Source organism: Delphinapterus leucas, chromosome 6, assembly GCF_059928025.1.
Source record: "Delphinapterus leucas isolate spDelLeu-1000000601 "Yukka" chromosome 6, BTC_Dleu_Yukka2, whole genome shotgun sequence".
NCBI lineage: Eukaryota > Metazoa > Chordata > Mammalia > Artiodactyla > Monodontidae > Delphinapterus > Delphinapterus leucas.
In genome coordinates this window covers 50,188,101-50,194,603 of record NC_143134.1, presented here as the reverse complement: position 1 = coordinate 50,194,603, position 6,503 = coordinate 50,188,101, and positions in this window count along the sequence as shown.

Below are 6,503 nucleotides of genomic sequence, written 5' to 3'. Positions count from 1 at the left end.
TAGTTTTACATTAAAGGCTTTCTGCAAATATCTGTTTGTCCTGGCTGGCTGTTTAAGAGTGGGACATCAAAAAACCGACTGGAAGCTCTGAGCATGAGTTCAGTGTGTTGCACCTCTCTGCAGCAAAACTAGCGGAATGGTTTTGTTGGAGGTACCCTACTGATATATCCGTTGGAGAAATATCAACATCTTCAGACTTATTCACTAGGGCTGGTCAGATTTCCCAGAGATCTGCTGAACTCCTGTGTGGAGAATAAACTTTTGCCAGCCTTCTGTGAGACAATGGGTGAAGAAAGCCCAAGGTCTAAATTCAGTTCAGAACTTTAGCTTAATCCTACCTGCTGTCTACAGCTGTATGGTCCAGAGAACCTCTCTTTTATACCTCCTCCAGAGAAAAAGACCTCTTTGACACCCCTGCCCCAGTCTTCTATGTGGTGGAAAAGGTATGTTTACTCCACTGTGTGGAGAGCAAGAAGAAATGCGTCAAGGATCTAACTGTTGTGTGGGGTTTTGGGGGGTTTTTTGGAACAGCTTTATTGAGATATCTATGTACTGTACAATTCACGTATTTAAAGTGTATGATTCAATGGTCTTTATTATATTCGCAGAGTTGTGCAACCATTACCACATCAGTTTCATTTCATTTGTTATTTATTTGAAGTATAGTTGATTTACAATGTTGTGTTAGTTTCTGGTGTACAGCAAAGTGATTCAGTTACATATATATTTTTTTCATATTCTTTTCCATTATGGTTTACTACAGGACATTGAATATAGTTCCCTATGCTATACAGTAGGAACTTGTTGTTTATCTATTTTATATATAATAGTTTGTATCTGCTAATTCCAAACTCCTACTTTATCCCTCCCCCACCCCCTTTCCCCTTTGGTAACCATAAGTTTGTTTTCTATGTCTGTGAGTCTTTCATAAATTCATTTGTGTCATATTTTATTTTATTTATTTATTTATTTTTGTGGTACGCGGGCCTCCCACTGCTGTGGCCCCTCCCGTGGTGGAGCACAGGCTCTGGACGCACAGGCTCAGCGGCCATGGCTCACGGGCCCAGCCGCTCCGCGGCATGTGGGATCCTCCCGAACCGGGGCACGAACCCGTGCCCCCTGCATCGGCAGGCGGACTCTCAACCACTGCGCCACCAGGGAAGCCCTGTGTCATATTTTAGATTCCACATATAAGTGATATCGTATGGTATTCGTCTTTATCTTTCTGACATACTTCACTTAGTATGATAATCTCTAGGTTCATCAATGTTGCTGCAAATGGCATTATTTCATTTTCATGGCTGAGTAATATTCCATTGCACCACATCAATTTTAGAATGTTTTCATCACCTCATAAACAAGCCTGAGTCCTTAGCAGTCACCTGCCCGACCATTCCTCTCATCCTCCACTGCCCCCACTACCCCAGACCTAGACAACCACTAATCTACTTTATTTTTCTATGGATCTGCCTAGTCTGGACATTTCATATAAATGAATTCATACAATATGTGGTATTTTGTGACTTGATGCTTTTATTCAGCATAATGTCTTCAAGGTCTATGCATGTTCTAGCATGTATCAGTACTTCATTTTTTTTTTTGCCAAAAAATTCCATTTTATGGATATATCATATTTTATTCATTTGTCAGTTCATGGTTTGGGGTTGTTTCTACTTTTTGGCTACTATAGATAATGCTGTTATGAATAATCATGTGCAAGTTTTTATATGGACATGTTTTTATTTCTTTTGGGTATATACCTAGGAGTAGAATTGCTGGGTCACATGGTAACTCTGCAGTTAACCCTTTAAAGAACTGTCTGCCTGTTTTCCAAAGTGGCTGCACCATTTACATAATCACCAGCAATGTACAAGTGTTCCAATTCTCCACATCCTAGACAATACTTGTTGTTATCTGACTTTTCCATTATAGCCACTCTAGTGTGCGTGAAGTGGGATCTCATTTTGTCTAACTGGCTTTTAAATATACATTCAACTAGTCCTAATTCCACCTTATCCTCACTTCCAGAGGCATAGGTAGTCACCAACTTACCATCTTTTAGAGGTTCTGCAGTGTATATTGCTTTCCCCTCCACCAATCGCTAAGCAGTAGCATGTCTGTGCTTGTTGTATCAGGTAACTCCGGCTCAGCAGTTTTCCAGCTTCTGAAATTTTGTGGTTTCTGCCTTCTCTCCCATTTTCTTTGGCTGGTTGGCTTTATATCCTTGAAGAATTCATTTACTCTATTTTAATGATTTTGAGAGGGAGGAGTAGTTCTGCATGTGATTAGTTCACCATCTCTAAACTGGAAATTCGTTTTCAATTCTATTTGCCTATTGAAGTTTTTTGTTTGACTTTTGGAGGAGAAGGAGGTTTAACAAACATTTCTTGTTTCTTAAAGAGGCAATCAAGGCATAAGGCACACTTGAGTAAGACATTACGTTTGGGAATAAATGAAAACAGAAGTATACTTGAATTATTTATGATGGTTCTTTTCTCTTATGATCATTTAAAAATTATATGCACAATTACTTATGTTGTTTCATCTTTTAAATGAATCACTGAGATACATTATTTCAAGCTTCATATAAATGATGCCTATTAACTTCCTTTTTAAAGCTTTAAGGATATTGATAGTAATATTTATTTTGTACATACTCTACCCCAGGCACTGTGCTAAGCATTGTATATACATTATCTCATACAGTCTTTACAACAACCTCATAAGGGGAGTACTTTCAAACTGCTGTTACAGATAAGGAAGCAGAGGCTTAAATATCTAGTGTAACATACTAGGAAATGGTGGGCTTAGTCCTTTATGCTTGTTTTTCTTATCTTGAGCCTTGTCCTCAACAATATGCTGTGCTGTACTGGGGAGAACCTTGCGTATTCAACTTATAGACAGTCTAGGTTGGTTAAATCTGCCATAGCATGAATTGTGCGTGGGCCTGTAGGTATTATTAATACGTATCTACATTTTAAATTAAACATATATACATGATTAAATAAGTTTTTGGTTAAACAGGATTTTTTCCTGCTTTGGATTTTCTGTCCTTTAAGCCAGGTTAAAGTATAGACAATTATCATCAATTAATATTATTAACTTAATGTGATGCGGGAATGCCAGTGTCAGAAGTCATTTCAAATATGGGCTTTCCGGTGTCAAGAAATTTATAGCACAGACAGACTCTTATGTCCCTGGCTTAAAGCGTATTTTGCCAAATGCAGGGAAAAAAAGACCCCCTTACTTAAAAAAAAAAAAAAAAAGTTTCTATTTTGAGTTGTTTTGTTAAATTCCTCATTACAATTTTTGTTTGTTTGTTTCTGTATCTGACAAGAAGGACTATGATTGCTATCTCAGTGGGTGGGTGTGACTGAAGAGATGATACACAATCTAAGGTTAATTTTGTTCTCTTTCTCCATCTCTTTCCCATTTCACTGAAGTGATTAAGAGAAAGAGCTTTCAAGACAAAGGGAAAACTTATTATAAAGGCCCCAAGGCGGGGAATGGCTTATGGGGCTATGAGTTTAGAATATTCCAGGAACAGTGAGGAGGCCATTGTGCCCAAGTGCAGAGGGCAAGGGGAGGGCGGCTCCTATAAAACTGGAGAGGTTGGCAGGATGGCTCCTGCAGGGTATGGCAGGCCACGCCAAGAGTCCACAATACAGAGTCGATGAGTAGTCATGAGTCACAAAGGGCAGGGGCCTTCCATGGGGCAATGCCAGGCATAAGAGAGTGCCTCATGACCCCACTACTTCATCCCCAAGGAAGCAAAGGGAGAGATTTGGGCCTGAGTGTCTAGCAGTTTTCCAGGCAGTTTTAGAAGTCAAAGAATTACGATTTAGTTATTTTACAGTGAGATGCCTGTATTCCTGACTGGCCTGGTGTGGGTAACTTCAGTTTCATCTGTGGACGCATATATGTGGACATTATAAATCTTATATGCCAAAAACAGACTTTTCAGAGACCTTTTCCTGGACATTTAACCCATCAGTGCTAATGGCACTGAATTGAACAAACTTCTGCTTAGGTAGGAACTAGTTAAACTACCTTTATTTGGTTTTCAAATAAAGGTATCAAAATAAATTTCTCCAGACTGGAATGTCTCCTGAATAGAGTTTAAAGGCTCTGTATTTCATGTTTCAACTCTATAAACCTTTGTAAAAATAGCTGCTGGAGATACATAGGACATGATTCCTGTTCTCAGGGAGCCCAAAGTCTAGTATAAGAGAAAGATGGGCAGACAGTTTTCTACAGTGAAGCATGGTAGATTTATTTCCCAGTAGAGGCCAATTCAGCTTTTTCTACAGTTGTCACATGTGGTTGTTGATGTTTTTAAACCTGTAAAAAGCGTGGGTTATATGTGATGATGATGATGCTACCTCACCATCATTTTCAGGCATTATGCTAGATGCTTTACACAAATTAAATGTTATTTCCAAAGAGAGGCCCCTCCCCTACCTTCCCCCATCTAGCACATGAGGAAACTAAACTTCAGAGACCTGAGTTAGCCCAAGGTGAAACAGCTAGTGTGTGGGGTCTGTGTTGAGTCCTAGGTTGGCGATTCTAAAGCCCCATACTTCCTGCTTTTCTACCAACTCCTTAAAAATTGGTTTCTAGGATGTGTATATGGATTGAATCCGAGACAATTTGGTAAGTGCTTTACCACCGACCCTCTGAGGACATTTGCACTGGTTTTGTTCTGAATGGTCAAACTGTTCTCTGAAACATGGGCCCTTCTGTATTCATTTACCAAAACTTCATTAAGTATCTGTGAGTGAAGCACTGTGCTAAATACTGGAGATACAAAGATGACTACGACGTGGTCCTTGCCTCTGAAGAACTCTTAGCCTAGAAGGGAAACAAGGAATTGTAAGGCAGATCGGCAGTACTTTGCTAGAGTCATTGCAAAACCTCTCTTCCTGCCTCTCAGAGGCCTATCACACTCCTCTGCTCATCTCCTTTCTGCATCTACTCCTTATGGTCCAGGCTGCTCTGCATGCCATCTGGGTGAGCTCATTAATCCCCATGGCAATGCTCAGATTCCTCTCATGAGTTTCATACCAATGTATCCACTGCAAACAAAGCATCTATCTGGACTTGGCTATCCCATACCCAATCCAAGCCCATGTATCTATAATAGAATTCTATATTGAATATTTTGTATTTCCCCACAAAAGAGCTTCATGTCCTGTGGCCCTTTCACAGTGAGTACTACCAGGTTCATATTGTTATACAAAACAGCAACCTTGGACTTATCCTAGTCTCCTCCCTCTCAGTCAACCCCAAACAGTCATTAAAATTAATATTTCTATCACTTTAACACTTGTCATTCTTTCTACTTCTGATGCAATTATAGCCTTAATTCAGACTTAACGATCTTTAAATACCACACTGCAATAGTCATCTATCATGAGTTTTCCTGGCTTTAATCTCTGCAAATGTAACATGTCTATTGCTCTCAGAGTGATCATCCTAAAATGAAAATTTAGTCAGCACTCCTTGATTTAAAACCTTCTATTTCCCTTTGTTATAGACCTTAGTAGGGTATATCAAACCTGGACCCAGTTTGTTTAATGCACCTTGTCTCAGGCTAAGCCCTTTCTCAGCCTTATTTCAGCCTTGCTCAACATTACATTTCCCCTAACATGGTATAGTATTTTATACCTTCATGTTTTGGCTCAGACTACTGGTCCATTTGTCAGAAATGCCTGTCCTGCCCTCCTCCATGCCATTGTCATGGTTCACCTGGTAAACACCTTAGCTTTCAGTACCTAGCTCAAGATTTCCTTCTTCTGTATGGCCCTTTTAGGCTATGAATAATTACGTAACTGTGAAGAACAGAGAATAAGTCTACTGTGATAAATTTCAAAAATTACCACAATATCAAAGTAGACTTCAGAACAATATTATCAGAGATAGAGATAGATATTAATTAAATAAAGATAAGTGAGTCAATTTACAAAGACACATACAATCCTAAATATGAATGAACCTAACAAATAACCTTTAAAATACATGAAGAAAAATTGATGGAATTTAAAGCATAAGTACAAATCCATAATTATAGTTGGAACCTTTAACATTCTGCTTTCAAAAACTGACATAAGAGGTAGAAAAGAAATCAGTAGGGATAGAGAGGACCTAAACAACTCTATGAACCAACTGGACCTAACTGTGATTTTTGGAATAATCCAACCACCAAGAGTAGAATACATATTCTTTTCAAGTGCACGTGGAACACTCACCAAATACACCATATTCTGGGCCATAAAACAAACCTAAACAAATTTAAAAGACCTGAGCCCCTGCCTAAGGGGCTTATAGTCTATCTGGAAAGATGCCATATGTGCCAAGGAAATATCAGGAGAAGAAAAAAAAGAGAAAAAAGCCATGAGAATTGGTGCGTCATGTCCTAAAGGATCCCAAAGCAAAGACTACTACAACTTTTACTGCCAGTACCACCCTTTGGTATTTAACCACACAGTGTCTGATTTTGTTAT